The sequence below is a fragment of the Trachemys scripta genome, chromosome 2 (assembly GCF_013100865.1).
Source record: "Trachemys scripta elegans isolate TJP31775 chromosome 2, CAS_Tse_1.0, whole genome shotgun sequence".
Classification (NCBI taxonomy): Eukaryota; Metazoa; Chordata; order Testudines; family Emydidae; genus Trachemys; species Trachemys scripta.
The window spans coordinates 43,409,466-43,424,256 of NC_048299.1; the positions used below are offsets into that span (position 1 = coordinate 43,409,466).

At 41.3% G+C, this 14,791-nt stretch overlaps 1 long non-coding RNA gene across 1 annotated transcript; it reads right to left on the reverse strand.

The window, feature by feature from the left end:
* Positions 1–3,818: 3,818 nt before the first annotated feature.
* On the reverse strand, positions 3,819–13,652 carry LOC117872195. Its single transcript, XR_004644422.1, has 5 exons — positions 10,630–13,652; positions 10,442–10,475; positions 10,099–10,141; positions 4,716–4,819; positions 3,819–3,856 (listed from the first exon to the last, which is right to left on the reverse strand). It is a non-coding gene; the product is annotated as an uncharacterized LOC117872195 (long non-coding RNA).
* Between the last annotated feature and the right edge of the window lie 1,139 nt (positions 13,653–14,791).

The window sequence follows — 14,791 nt, forward strand, 5'->3', positions numbered from 1 at the left end:
TTTTTTTATTTTAGTCTTCAAGGTGTTAATCTTCTTGTATGATTTAAGAGGAAAGTAATTGTTCATTAAATGTCTCTCTTATTCATACTCCATACACAAGATAGTCTTAATGGGTAATGTATCCTGTAGTCCTTTCCTTCATGTCAATGGGAGTTTTGCTTGAATAGTCCTTGTGTAGAGACTTCAGGAGTAAGAGAAATCCTTGAATGAACCTTTTTATCACTTAGGAATATAAGTGCTAATTGAGCTTTAATAGACTCTACCAATTTTCAGCTGAATGATACTGTACTGTATCAGCATTGCAGTAGTGACTACAGTTATAGTTAAGATAGAATTTTCTCTCCAAGGCCCTGTTTTCAGTGCTTTATATCTTTCCTCAAAAACTACCTTTCACCTGAATTTCTTTGTGCTTGTTTACAATCCACATTTATTTATTTATGATGTTTGAAGAACATCCTGTCATTTTTTAGTTATACAAGAAAAAACAGAATGAGGATTTTCTGCTGGAAAATTGTTCAGATGCTTTTTGGCATTGGGATAACTCCAGACTGGTCTGGCTTTAAAACTTCAGATGTGGCATCTCTGCGAGACCTCTGTAAGGAATGTGTGCTTTGCTAATTTTGGGGAGGAAATTTTTGATAGAGAAAAGTTATAGTGAAAACAGTGAACTGTGCATGAGCATTGCATTATTTTCTAAACAACCAAAGGCCCTGATCCTGCAGGTTGTCTGTGCAGTTGAATTCCTGTGCACACACAGAGCCTCACTGAAGTTAATGGGGCTCCACACTCATCCAGGATCTGCCTGTGTGGGACAACTTGCAGGATTAGGGCCTAAATGTTCAGCAGTGCCAGAGTCCTGAATTCTTTTCGTACCTAAAATGCCTGTTGACTTCAATGAGATTTTTGTCTGTACAAAGAATTCAGGATCGGGACCCAAGTGACGTTATCCAAATGTATGTATATCTATGGATATCAATAGCAAGGTATCAATGTTCTCATACTGACTATGATGGGGGTGTCCACCCCACACAAGACAGAGAAGGTTAAATTAGGTTAATTAATCTGATAGGCTGCACCTGGGAGAGAACCAAAGCTTGAAAGGCTGATTGATGATGGAGTCCAGCTGAGAAGGAATTGGAGGGGGGCTGGAATAAAGCCAGGAAGTTGGCAGCCGAGAGGACTGCATGGGAAGTAGTCCACAGTCACTCCCTGGGAGACAGGAGGTGTGTTTGGGGCTGGAGTTAAGCAGTCTGCAGTTACTTGCTGGGAGGAGGGAGTTTGGGCTGATAAACCCAGAGAGGGGGGAGCCAGAAAAGGTAGGAAGGAGTCCAGGGAAATAGCAATAAGGCCTGGGGGAAAGCAGACCACAGTTGCTAGATATAGGATCCCTTGACTGGAACCCAGAGTAGAGGGTGGGCCTGGGTTCTCCTACTAGCCTGCAGTGAAGGGAAGACTGGCATTTTGGATAGAGAGACTTTTCTATGCCAGAAGTGGAGGATTATAGTGACCTGGCCAGAAGGCCGAGCCACAAAGGGTAGCACCCAGAGTCACAGAATGAGAGAGAGAGAGAGAGAGAGTGTGAGAGAGAGAGAAGGGCATGCAAGCAGCAGAAGTGGGTGTTGGCCCTGGAAAGATCTAATCCCCAGAGCAGCCAGAAGGAGATGACCTAGTGGTGAATTAGACCCCATAACCATCACCATGAGAAACAACTATGCATTTCCCTAGTCACCACTACGACCACTGAAATACAACTACTGTATAGCATGCAACACTGCAATACAGACACACATTGCTCTTGTGACTGTTGTTTGTGACATACATCACTTGCATTATTCTGATAGTAATGTCTCCCTATGATGATCAGTCTCTATTCCTTAACCAAAGATTTGTGGGAGACTTCACAGAATTGGGCCCTTCATTAAGATGTCATTTTAAACTGTCATATGTTGGCTGTGTAATCAATATCCCTATAATTGTCCACAATAGCATGAGTGACTAGCAAGTAATGTGACACAGCGATGTTACTCTTGTAGTTTTGCTTAACATGAAATGAATTCTTCATGTACAGACAAAAAATTAGATGTAATGTATGCTGGGCTTGCTATAGCAATAGGGTTTTCTTTGAAATAAAAATTTTGTGCTCAAAACCCTAAAATTTAAAAGGATAATAGCATTGTGGCTTTTTCTGTATAACAGTTAAGAGTGGTTCCTGTATGTTTGAGCCCTCCAATGTGATTACTGGGATAAAAAATGTGTTTAGGATGAGTTAGCTAATGGATTAAATCCATTAGCTAACTCATCCTAAACACATTTTTTATCCCAGTGGGTCTATTTGCCCAATTGAAAAGTACCTCCTCCTAGATTCTTGTAAGAGTTCTCCTTCTGCTAATCCTGCCCCTAGCAGCATTTTAGCAACTAGCCTACATGGCTGAAATCCTCCGGCTGCATTTTATTAATTTGCATCCATTCTAGACTCATAAACAGACTCAGACTCTAAGGTCAGAAGGGACCATCATGATCATCTAGTCTGATCTCCTGCACATTGCCACAGAACCTCATTCTGCCCTCTCCTGTAATAGACCCCTAAACTCTGGCTGAGTTACTGAAGTCCTCAAATCAGGATTTAAAGACTTCAAATTACAGGTAATCTACCTTTTACACTGGTTTAAACCTGCAAGTGACCCAGGCCCCATGCTGCAGAGAAGATTAAAAAAAAAAACAGTCTATGCCAATCTGACCTGGGGGAAAATTCCTTTCCAATCCCATATATGGCAATCAGTGGGACCCTAAGGATGTGGGCAAGACCTACGAGCTAGACACCTGGGAAAGAATTCTCGGTCATAACTCAGAGCCCTCTCCATCTAGTGTCCCATCTCCAACCATTGGGGATTTTTGCTACTGGCAGTCGCTGATGGGTCACATGCCATTGTAGACAGTCCCATCATACCATCCCCTCCATAAACTTATCAAGCTCAGTCTTGAAGCCAGTGAGGTTTTTTGCGTCCCCCGCCACCTCCACTCCTTTTGGAAGGCTGTTCCAGAACTCTTCATCTAATCTCAAGCCTAAATTTGTTGATGGCCAGTTTATATCCATTTGTTCTTTGTGTCCACATCGGTGCTTAACTTAAATAACTCCTCTCCCTCCTTGGTTTTTATCCCTCTGATGTATTTATAGAGAGCAATCGTATCTTCCCTCAGCCTTCTTTTGGTTAGGCTAAACAAGCCACACTCTGAGTCTCCTCTCATAAAGTAGCTTTTCCATAGCTCTGATCATCCTCGTGGCCCTTCTCTGCACCTCTTCTAGTTTGAATTCATCTTTCTTAAACATGGGACACCAAAACTGCACACAGTATTCTACAAGAGATTGGGGAGACCTCTACTAATACTTCCATCTCTCTATGGAAATACCTCACCTGATGCATCTTAGGACTGCATTAGCCTTTTTCATAGCTGCATCACACTGAAGGTCATTGTCATCCTGTGATCCACCAATACATCTACATCTTTCTCCTCCTCTGTCGCTACTTGCTTCCAACTGATACATCCTCAGCTGATAGCAGAAATTCTAGTTGTTAGTCCCTAAGTGCATGACCTTGCACTTTGCACTATTATTCCCATTTCTATTATTCCAGTTTTCAAGGTTGTTCAGATATTCCAGTGTGATATTCCAGTCCTCCTCCATATTGGCAATACCTCCCAGTTTCGTGTCATCTGTAAATTTTATTAGTACAATGACTTTTTGTGCCAAGGTCATTAATAAAAATGTTAATTCACCTGCACGTCCATCAATGTAATATACGCCATCATGTGCCAGCAATGCCCCTCTGCTATGTACATCGGCCAAACTGGACAGTCCCTATATAAAAGGATAAATGGACACAAGTCAGATATTAGGAATGGCAATATGCAATATACAAAAACCTGTAGGAGAACACTTCAATCTCCCAGGACACACAATAGCAGATTTAAAGGTACCCATCCTGCAGCAAAAAAAACTTCAGGACCAGACTTCAAAGAGAAACTGCGGAGCTTCAGTTCATTTGCAAGTTTGACACCATCAGCTCAAGATTAAACAAAGACTGTGAATGGCTAGCCAACTACAAAAGCAGTTTCTCCTCCCTTGGTGCTCACACCTCAACTGCTAGAAGAGGGCCTCATCCTCCCTGATTGAACGTTATCTCTAGACTGATTCTTGCCTGCATATTTATACCTGCCTCTGGAAACTTCCACTACATGCATCTGACGAAGTGGGTATTCACCCATGAAAGCTTATGCTCCAATACGTCTGTTAGTCTATAAGGTGCCACAGGACTCTGTCACTAAATCCTCATGGTAAACCATAGCAAAGTCAGACTAAGAACAGTCCCCTGTTGCGCCAGTATTCTGCAAAGTTGATTTTCTGTGTAAAGTTCAGAAAAAGGTTTGCCAGAGTCAGCCTGCAAAGGGGCTAGAGTCTCCATAGATTATTTCCTTGTTTAAATAAGCTTTAATATATTACTACCTGCTTATGCTAAAATGAGACAAAAGCTCCTAAACCTTCAGGGGGTGATTTTCAAAACTATCTGTAAAGTCGTCTTTTCAAAGAAAGATATTTATTTTTGTGATACTAATACAGAATCTACATTTTAAAAAATGTTTTAACTGGAAGGATATTTTTAAATCACTTATGTAAGCAGTTGTTCCTATAAAACATCTTTTTCAGTTACCACGCTTACCTACTTCATCTTCCTTCCTACATGCATATATGTCAGATCTGGAACCACATATTTCATATAAACAGTTTGATGCTTTTCTTATAGTTGGTGTTCAACTGGAACCACTAAAAAGAAGCATAATAGGGAGAAATGGTAGGTGGAAGACTCAGCATTTTAGCAGGAAGAGAGAAACAAATGACTAATGATGTAGCAGTCAGAATGTGAAAGAAGTGGACAGCAAGAGAAGGAAGGAAGGAAGAAATTGATAAACGGAAGAAAATGCAGAGATCTCTCTAAGGCATCTTCTAAGGTCTGACTTATCCAACACAGAAGTGTGCGTGTTATGTAGAATACAGATTCACGGTCAAATTCTGACTTGATTTACCCCTCTACTGCCCCCTAGATGTCAATGGAGTTCCATGGGAGTCAGCCAGGGCATAATATGGCTCTCCGTTTTTAGAAGGAAAGGAATGAAAGAAATATCAAAAGAAGAAAATCCATCAGCAAGTTAACTAAATGGAAATACAGCATCTCAACCTATTCAAAAACCTTACTGTATTTGTATGTTAAATATACACATTGTTCAAAATTAGAGATTTCAGAGTTTGGACCAATTTCAAATCTCAGTTACACTTGAAGAATATTGATGTAGCTCCACTAAAATTACTAACATTGAAGGAAATGGAGTTACACCAGAACATACCTGGAGTATCTGTGATCAGAATCTGGTCCTTAATCTTTTGTGGAAAAATAATCCTTTGAAAAGCCTTCTATTTACTTCAACAGACATTTCTGACTCAAAATTCATGGCTGTTATCACTACTTAGATTGATTCAAAAATACTACTTTAATACAAAGCAGTACCACATCCTAATTATTTATATTACACTATATTCTATTGTAATTGTATTAGAAACCTTTGTTTGTGCAAAATAAGGGCACTGACCACCATATGTCCCACCCCTGCACTGCCAAACCGGTTTGCTGCAGTGGGAAACATATGCTGCATCCCATTAAGAGGTATACCAACCAGCACATTGCCCCTGCGCACCTGGGAGTTCAAAAGCCATTTTGCCTCCCTAAGGCACAAATCTCCCCACAATGCAGGACAGTTCATTACAGGCACAACTGAGCCCTTATCAACAAAAATATCCAAAGAAAACTATTTATACTGTTGTTACTAAATGTCAATATTTGCTAAATGTTACCACACAGTGGTATCGAAGGTATCTTCTGATATTTAGGGTAGGAAACCTTTGCAGTTTCTTAGACACTAGTAAGTAGTAACAGTAGGTGAATGCTGACTTTTCAGTAGCAATCACTGTACATGTACTTTACATCGCAACATAGATATCCCTTGTGAAACATGTCCCTCTTTAAAAAATACTGAGCAACGCAAGCCAGTTTGAATAAATTCTTAATTTCTAGTCTAATCAAAGGGCAGTCCTGGCATAATTTACACAACAACTTTTGTCCTAATGACAGCGAGGCAAAAAGAAGATTACAGCTTTATGAAAAGATTTTGTAGCATCTACCAGACTCGCGAATTTCTCAATGATGAGGAAATTGACAAAAATGTTGGTTTATAGCTAAATTACATTATAGAACATTAATGCTCACTACTTGTAATATTTTTCTTTTACAAACTTTACCTAATTCATCCTTAGCACACACTTGTGAGACAGCTAAGGATTATCATCCCCACTTTACAAATGGGATAAAGACAGCGATTAAGGCTTTACTTCACCCAAGGCCCCAGATTAAGGCCCAGATCATGGTCTCAACTCTATCCCACACCTCTTTCAATGCAAAGAGGCATAGGGAGTGGGGAGGGGCAGGCTGAAATGTATTGCACTCTGGTGATCCCCACCAGTGAAGTGGCCAGTTAGGGACCATTAGAAGCCAGCATAGTTTAATGCAGCCCTAAGTCTGCTCCAATAATTTTTTTGGAACAAGGATGGTAGAAAATAGCTACAGATGAGGAATTCCCCTCACCTACTGCACCGACTGCTTGCTTGGCACAAAGCAAGAATCAGTCCTCCGTCAAAGCCAGGTAAGAACTCAGGAGCTTTTGGCTCCCAGTCCTGTGCTCAACCATCTCTCCCTCCTATTTCTTGTATGGAATGTAGTGACTTAATTTAAAGCTATAAACTTTAATGTACATACCTATATCCATTAGGAATTTAGGCCCCATTTTGTCAAAGGGATCTTCAAATTAAGAGGCATCCTTCCATATGAGGCCCCATTTGTGTCAATGGAACTCTGTGGACGTAAGGTTCTGTGCTGGTTGATTATTTTGCAAGGTCATGACCAGTACTTAACTAGTAATAAATTGTATCCACATACGAACTCAACCCTTCCTTAAGATTCAATTTAGTCAACAGGTATGGTTTCATATATAGTTTTTGCACATTTGTGGATCGGAGGTAATGCAGAATTCAGAAAGAGCTGAAAGATGTGCACCCACTCCATCAACAACACAGGAAATAAATGCCTTGACAAAAGGAAGCAGATGTGTTCTTAATCATCCAGGATGAACTATGGGATGTGTGTCCTCAAACATCCGGGATGGATTCTGTGGTATCCTAACATCTCTTGGTAAAGGCAGAAACGGAATGTTTTTCATCAGCTCAGACCTCAGTTTGGGATTGGTGTATTTTAATTCTTAGATCATCCATCTTTTTTTTTTTTTTTAAATTGAGCTGCCACAAATTTTCAAAGACTATCATTTCTTTCTGGCAGGGGAAGTCACTGATGCTGAACAATCATCTGCCCTCTACAAGGCATAGTAAGCCACTTTCACAGCACATTGAAAGGAGCGCAGCCAACCTGTTGTAGTTGTCAGATTCAGGTTTTTCTAAATAAACTCTTTCAAATTTCTTACTACCTTTGTTGGTTTATGTTGAATGTATTTAACATTTTGCTTCCAATTTTTAGATCCAAACTACGGCCATGGGGGGGCGGGGGAGATCTGGGAGGGATGGAGAAACCTCTGTGGTGCTCCAACGGTGTGGTGGAAAGAGGCATTGTGTGCAAGATAGAATACCTCTCATAATACTGAGGGAGTGCAGTGAGCAGCCACTGAGTTCCACCTTGCAGTCCCTTCAGCAGTGTGTGAAGACAGGGCTGGGTAACTGCCATGCCCATCCATTCCATTTCTTGGGGCAGTAAGCACTGTTAGCAGGGGTAGCTGCCCTCACTTTGTGCTCCAGAGAGATTGCCTCCTTCATGAACATGTAGGTGGAGAGTAAATCAAATATCCAGCGCCAGTGTTTGCAACCCAAACACCAGAAGAAAATACATCATTCTCTAGAATCACAGAATATCAGGGTTGGAAGGGACCTCAGGAGGTCATCTAGTCCAACTCCCTGCTCAAAGCAGGGCCAATCCCCAACTAAATCATCCCAGCCAGAGCTTTGTCAAGCCTGACCTTAAAAACCTCTAAGGAAGGAGATCCACCACCTCCCTAGGTAACCCATTCCAGTGCTTCACCACCCTTCTAGTGAAAAAGTTTTTCCTAATATCCAATTTAAACCTCCCCCACTGCAATTTGAGACGATTGCTCCTTGTTCTGTCATCTGCCATCATTGAGAACAGCTGAGCTCCATCCTCTTTGGAACCCCTTTTTAGGTAGCTGAAAATAGCTATCAAATCCCCCCTCATTCTTCTCTTCTGCAGACTAAACAAACCCAGTTCTCTCAGCCTCTCCTCATAAGTCATGTGCTCCAGCCCCCTAATCATTTTCGTTATCCTCCGCTGGACTTTTTCCAATTTTTCCACATCCTTCTTGTAGTGTGGGGCCCAAAACTGGACACAGTACTCCAGATGAGGCCTCACCAATGTCAAATAGAGGGGAATGATCACGTCCCTCGATCTGCTGGCAATGCCCCTACTTATACAGCCCAAAATGCTGTTAGCCTTCTTGGCAACAAGGGCACACTGACTCATATCCAGCTTCTTGTCCACTGTAACCCCTAGGTCCTTTTCTGCAGAACTGCTTCCTAGCCATTCGGTCCCTAGTCTGTAACAGTGAATGGGATTCTTCCATCCTAAGTGCAGGACTCTAACATACATGGTGCACCCAATGGGCCATCTCCTATACCACCCGCCTCGTAGCCCTGTTGCACGGTTTTGGCAGGGCAACAGAAAGGGAGATGGAGTGGCCAGAGGATGCTGAGCTTCAGCAATCCCCAGTTACCATACACTCTCCTGGAGGCTGTTACCAACTGCTCTAAACTTCATTGGAGCCAGGACAGAACAAGTCAGAGAATACTTTCCTTCTGGCACCCACAGTCTCTTCCTCCTCCCCTCCCCTGCAGTTCTCTGAGCAGATTTTGGCACAGCAGAGAATGTAGCCCAATCTGTGTAGTATCAAGGATAGGAGCACTCATACTCTGCCTTGGAAACAAGTGGAGCACCTGGTACATTGGGTTAGAATACAGATCTCCTCAACCAATTTCTAATCTACTAAACCACCGTTCCACCTGACAAGTCACTTAACCTTTCTATGTCTCACTTTCTCCATAGGTAAAAAAGGTTGATTGTATTTCTACATATATAACTGCACATGAATGCTTCTACAACACTTTGAAAAATATAGGGTGCTATGTACGTTTTTGAAAAGGAACTTAATGGTTTACCACTCATCTACATAGTCTGAAGGAACACAAAGAACAAAGCTGCTACGAACATCTTCCATAGAGGCAGTCATACTGGTTCCTTCCAGCAATTCAGTATACACAGTGTGATGAATTATGGGATACTCCCTTATCTGTCCTATGATGCCATGGCAATCCTAAACACTTCTGAACTTGTTCCTGGAGGAGTAGAATGGATGTTAGAAACACAGCAGATAGAGCTAGAAGAGACCTCCTGGATCACTGAGACCAGTCCCCTGTCATTGCAGGCAGACCTGCCATATAATTCCATGTTCTCACATGGAATAATGACACAGTTATAAAGCAAATGCTCCCTGCCAAAGACAGTGCTTTACTGAGTCCAAGTCTTGAGAAAGAGACATGTCTTGTGGTGAAGGCACTGGAATGCAACACAGGAGATCTGGGCTCAGTTGCCAGCTCAACCACAGACTCCCTGTGTGAGCTTGGGCAAGTCAATTAACCTCTGTTCCTCAGCTCTCTGTGTCCCCAGTTCATTGAGAAGTTACTGGGTTTGATGCAGGAAATTCTATGGTCTGTGTTATGCAGGAGGACAGACAATGATAATAATTCTCCCTCCGGGCCTTAAAAATCTACGACGCTATACAACATTGTAGGCTAGAGTTCAGGCAGAAGCAGGGTGGTGGATTTCTTTTTAAAAAAGACATCTCTTTTCCTTTACTTTTACAGCTACAGATCTGTGATTAGAATGCATTTTATTGGTTTTAAAAAAAATCTTGCCAACCTACCACATTTTCAGAAGTTGATGGAGGTAGATGAGGCCTGAAATATCTACAATAAAAAAAATGAAGACCAATTTGCTGTTTAATATTTGGACAGGAAACCAGCAAGACCTATGATTTTCCAGTGGTCACTTTGATCAAGGGATCTTGAAGGGTAACTCTTTAACAAGAGCAAACCCTTCTCTTCTCTCCTTGTATCAGTTTATTTCTATTTTTTTTTTAATCAGAATAACAATGTTCCCTTGTGCCCATTCCCATTTGCATCCTGTCCATAACACTCTAAGTTAATTACAGAGGCAGAGACAATGATGGGAAAACAGAATATGATGATAGTTTACACATTACTCACGATTAAATGTGATGGCTGGAGTGAAAGTGTTGCACTACATAAGGGACATAAAACACAAACTTAAGTTATATCTTATTTACAGAATTGCCAAAAGTTACAACACAGTATGTTTATACCCAAAAAAGAATTAACAAGTTTATATGTAGGCATATCTTAAACATTATAAGCCTTTTCAGTTAGTTTCTTACCAAGTTTTGTATTATAGTCCCATTATTACATCTTGATTTCAGTGTTGCGCACACTCCACCTAGCTACAGAAAGCAGAAAGGCCAGTTATGGAAATGTTAAAACTTCTTAAGTAGAAACTTATTTTGAAATGTACAGTTTTAAAATAAGTACAAACTGCTGTAATTCCAAGATAGGATTTTTTTTTTTTTTTTTTAAGATAAATTATTTTTTAAAGCATGATGTTCAGTTTTCCATCATTTGTAGTTTTATATTATGAGAGTTTTGCAAACTATTTATAATTACACACATGAAAAAACGCTATGTTAAAAGAACATTAAGGTGGCAAAGTCGAGCATTGAATTGATAGGAAATGCCAGAATTAAGGTTGCCCTTTCCTCCTCCCCTGGCTATCAGTCTCAGTTTCTCTCTGCCTGCTCTAGACAGGCTCACCAGACTCTGTACTAACCTACTCCTTTTCCTCACCCATGGTCTGGCTTTTGTCTCCTCTGGATTTAAATCAGGCAGTTTCCTCCTCCATGCTGCCTGAAGTGCCAGCCGGGAGGGGTAAGTGAGACCACAGGTGAGACAGGCTCTCTGCTCTCAATCCCAGTGCCTGGCCCCACCCTGCCCCTGAGCAGTTGGGAGCAGCCATTACAGAAAAATTCCTTCTCAACCCCCTTTACCATGGGCTGGAGCATGCTCAGTTGCTCTGTAAGGATGGCACATGCACCATTTGGTCAGCACTGGGAGCTGTGAGGGGATGAAGGATACTCACTCTGGGGATGGCATAGGCAATCTGTGTTAGGAGCTATCAGAGGCTTGGCCATGCTCAGATGAGGATGGAATCGGGGAGGTTTTAGCAGCTAACATCAAAGAGGTCTCTACTGAGCATGTGTGAACTGCAATTTTTCAAATCTTATAAATTTGGGAAGATTTGTACAGGGAGAGCAAAAGGCACATCCCTGACACAAAAGTCACCCACCTGGCAAATTTCAAGCCCCTGCTCCTAAGTATGGAGGCATTGGAGCTATTCAGAGAAAAGGTTGCCAAGATTTTTTAACATGGGAAAGAACAAAATTTTTCCTTAGCCCTAATCTCAGAAATGGCTGAACTGTTCTGGCTGGAAAAAAAAAAAAAAAAAATCAGCCTGGGGCAAACACCATGTTAAATTTCAGCCCAAATGGTTAAAGTTTGGCAAAATCATAAGCAACTTAAAACAGGGCTTTACAATGAGAAGTATTGGGCAGCCTTAATCGGTGGACCTACCCAACCCATCTATAATAAATGATTGCATGAATTTCATCTTTTGTCAGGTTTGTGTTTGTTTACTGGGTTTTTTCACAGGAATAGATTAGGATTTCTTCACATACATGCATCACAGGATTAAAATGTTTGAAAATGAAACTAGTTGTAGTTCATGAAAAGTGTGCTGTGACCATTTGAGATGATAACTATAATTATTATAATTGTCATTATTATTCAGTATTCATACTGTGTGACTAATCATTTTAGGCTCCCTGCTCCAACAACCTGCCTTACCCAGCCCTATGCCACCAAATTCCTTCAGGTCCTTGCAATCTCTCCACATCTACTTTTTTGGTACCTGTTTTCACTAACCCAAACCCAACCTCTGCTGAACCCCCCGTTATCCTGGATCAACCCAAATCACCTGCTCCAGTTTCTCCCCAGTCTCTGGTTGCCCACCCACAATCTTCCTTGTTGCCCTTTTCCCTGAAACTTACCTCCCACAGGACCCTTACCCCAGCTTTGTTTCCCAAGGTTTCTTCCATGTCAACCCCCGCTTCCACCATGGCTCCTCATTTCCACCTGTGGTACCACCTACCATAACCTCCAGCATCCCCCATCCATCATGATGGACCTCTTTTACCATTAGCCCCTCAGGGCAAAGCTTATCCTTACCTTAAAGGTGGGGAGTAGTGCATTCCCTCCTTCCCTTTTACTGTTTTCTGGCAATGACCACTGGTCCAGCATCTACCTTTAGTTTTTATACAGGTTGGCACAGAAGGTCCACTCCTATCTTCCCCCAATCTCAAGGGCATCGGGCTCTTCAGACAAAAGGCCCTCAGTGAAGGTCCAAGCAATAGATTGAAGATGATTTGGGTTTTAGTGTATTTTTAGTGGTGGGGGGGTTGTTGGTTTTTTATTGCATTTTATATTACAGTACAGATTAAACTGCTCAATTGAAACAAAATGTTCCTCTCCTGGAAAATATTCTCAAACTGCTGTGTTGGAATCTCCCTGGAGGTAACAGGCTGTTTCCGCCTTCTGTTTGTTACAAAATGGTGAGAGAAAATTCCCAGTAGGAGTAGACATGACAAAAACATTTTAGAAGAGATATAAATCCTCATGCTTTATGGCATAAACCAACCACTAACTGACTGAACACTAGAAAGAAATTTCCTCTACAGGAAAAGTAATCCATAATTGCCTATTATAAGATTTCTTACATGTGGTGCTGGCCTCTGTCAAAGAAGAATACTGAACTAGGTGGACCACTGGCCTGATCTGTTATAGCAAGTCCTGTGCTCCTATGTTTGATGGGAGACTACGCTTTCATTGCACTTTTACATACCATGACCCAGAAGTCAGGGTTTGGCCAAACGGTGTTTAGCATACGTCTCTATGGATGGGGTGGGGAAGAGTGCATCTAAACCAAATTTGTTCATTCCCCCTCCTAGGGCTGATGGAGAGAGCAAAAATGGTTGCTTTATCTCAGTGAGAATGTTCTCCAAGGATACATGGATTCCCCCTTAAACTGAGGTGGCCTATGTCAGAAGACTTCCTAAATAATCTGCCCTAGTGCCTTTTAAAACAAGTATAATAATTCTGAATTACCCTTCCTGATGCTTGGTCCTCTGAGATACTTACCTGAGATGGTCCGCAACATGTAACAATGAATGTGTGATCAAGTTGTCATCCTAGGTATCTTTTAAAGTACTAACCCAAGATTTTAGATACTTGGTTACAGAAGGATTTTAGTCAAGAAACTTTAACCATCTAAGCTTTCAAATCACAATCTATGGAGTCATGATTAATAGTATTAGAAGTAGAATATATATATATTCTACTTCTATATATATATATACACACATACACACACACTCTTCCCTTTGTAAAAGAATAAAGGGATGGTAATCTGGAGTGCAATGGGAAACCACAAGGAAATTAAGTTGTGGGGTTTTCTAATCTTTTCTATGTATATGAAAAAGGGATCTAAATTTAAGACTGACACAGGAACTGTCATTTCATCTTATTTTCGAGAAAACAACCTAGGAGCCAGGAGGAAAACGGAGTCTAGGGAATCTATTCAGAAACCAGGATGGCAGGGAAAGAACTTGCTGCCCCTGAGGAAAAGCAGAGCCAAACTGCAGAAACCACATCTCAAGGAATTTTCTCAAAAGTGATCTTGGGTGTAGTCTGGTGGTCTACAGAAGTGAGGTAGTGCAGAGAATCAGGAAATGTATGAAACAGATTAAGACAATAAACTAGAGACCTACAAAGGAGAGCAGAGACCAGGGAGTCAATAAGGCATGCTCTGTTATTTTTAAGAGTCCCAGGAAAGATTTATATACAAGAGTAAATACTTTAGTATAATATTTTTTTAAAATTACACACAGTTGCTATGTAAAAATTTACAATTGTGCTTACTTATGCATACTGAGCCAAATTTAGCACACTTACATATTGTGCCACTAAGGTCAGTGAAGCTGCACCAACTTGCACCTGGGCTAGATTTGTACCACTGCTCTTTGATGGGTATCAATTCTTTGTTTAAAGTAATTTGTGGTTCAGTAAAGTATTAATATTGGAAACACATAAGCCAGTATTCTGATCTTTCCTGTAGTACAACCAAGCACCTACCTCCACTCTGGGTATTGAATATTATGCAAGCGCACTTTCATGAGCCTGCTACAGTTGTCTGATTAGGACATAGAGGCTCCTACCTCAATACTCCCATTTTTTCCCTCAATCTGCCAATCTCTCCTCATAACTCGTGCAATCCTCTCACTTCCTCCCGCTTTGCCCAGGCCTGTTCCACCATTGATGCTGGCCTCAACACTCCATTTGTCCATTTATCTCACAAGTGTTTAAAGTGTCTTTCTCCATCCTATATGGGGATGCCCTCACTACTCTGCTCCACTAAGGTGCTACTTTCTCATT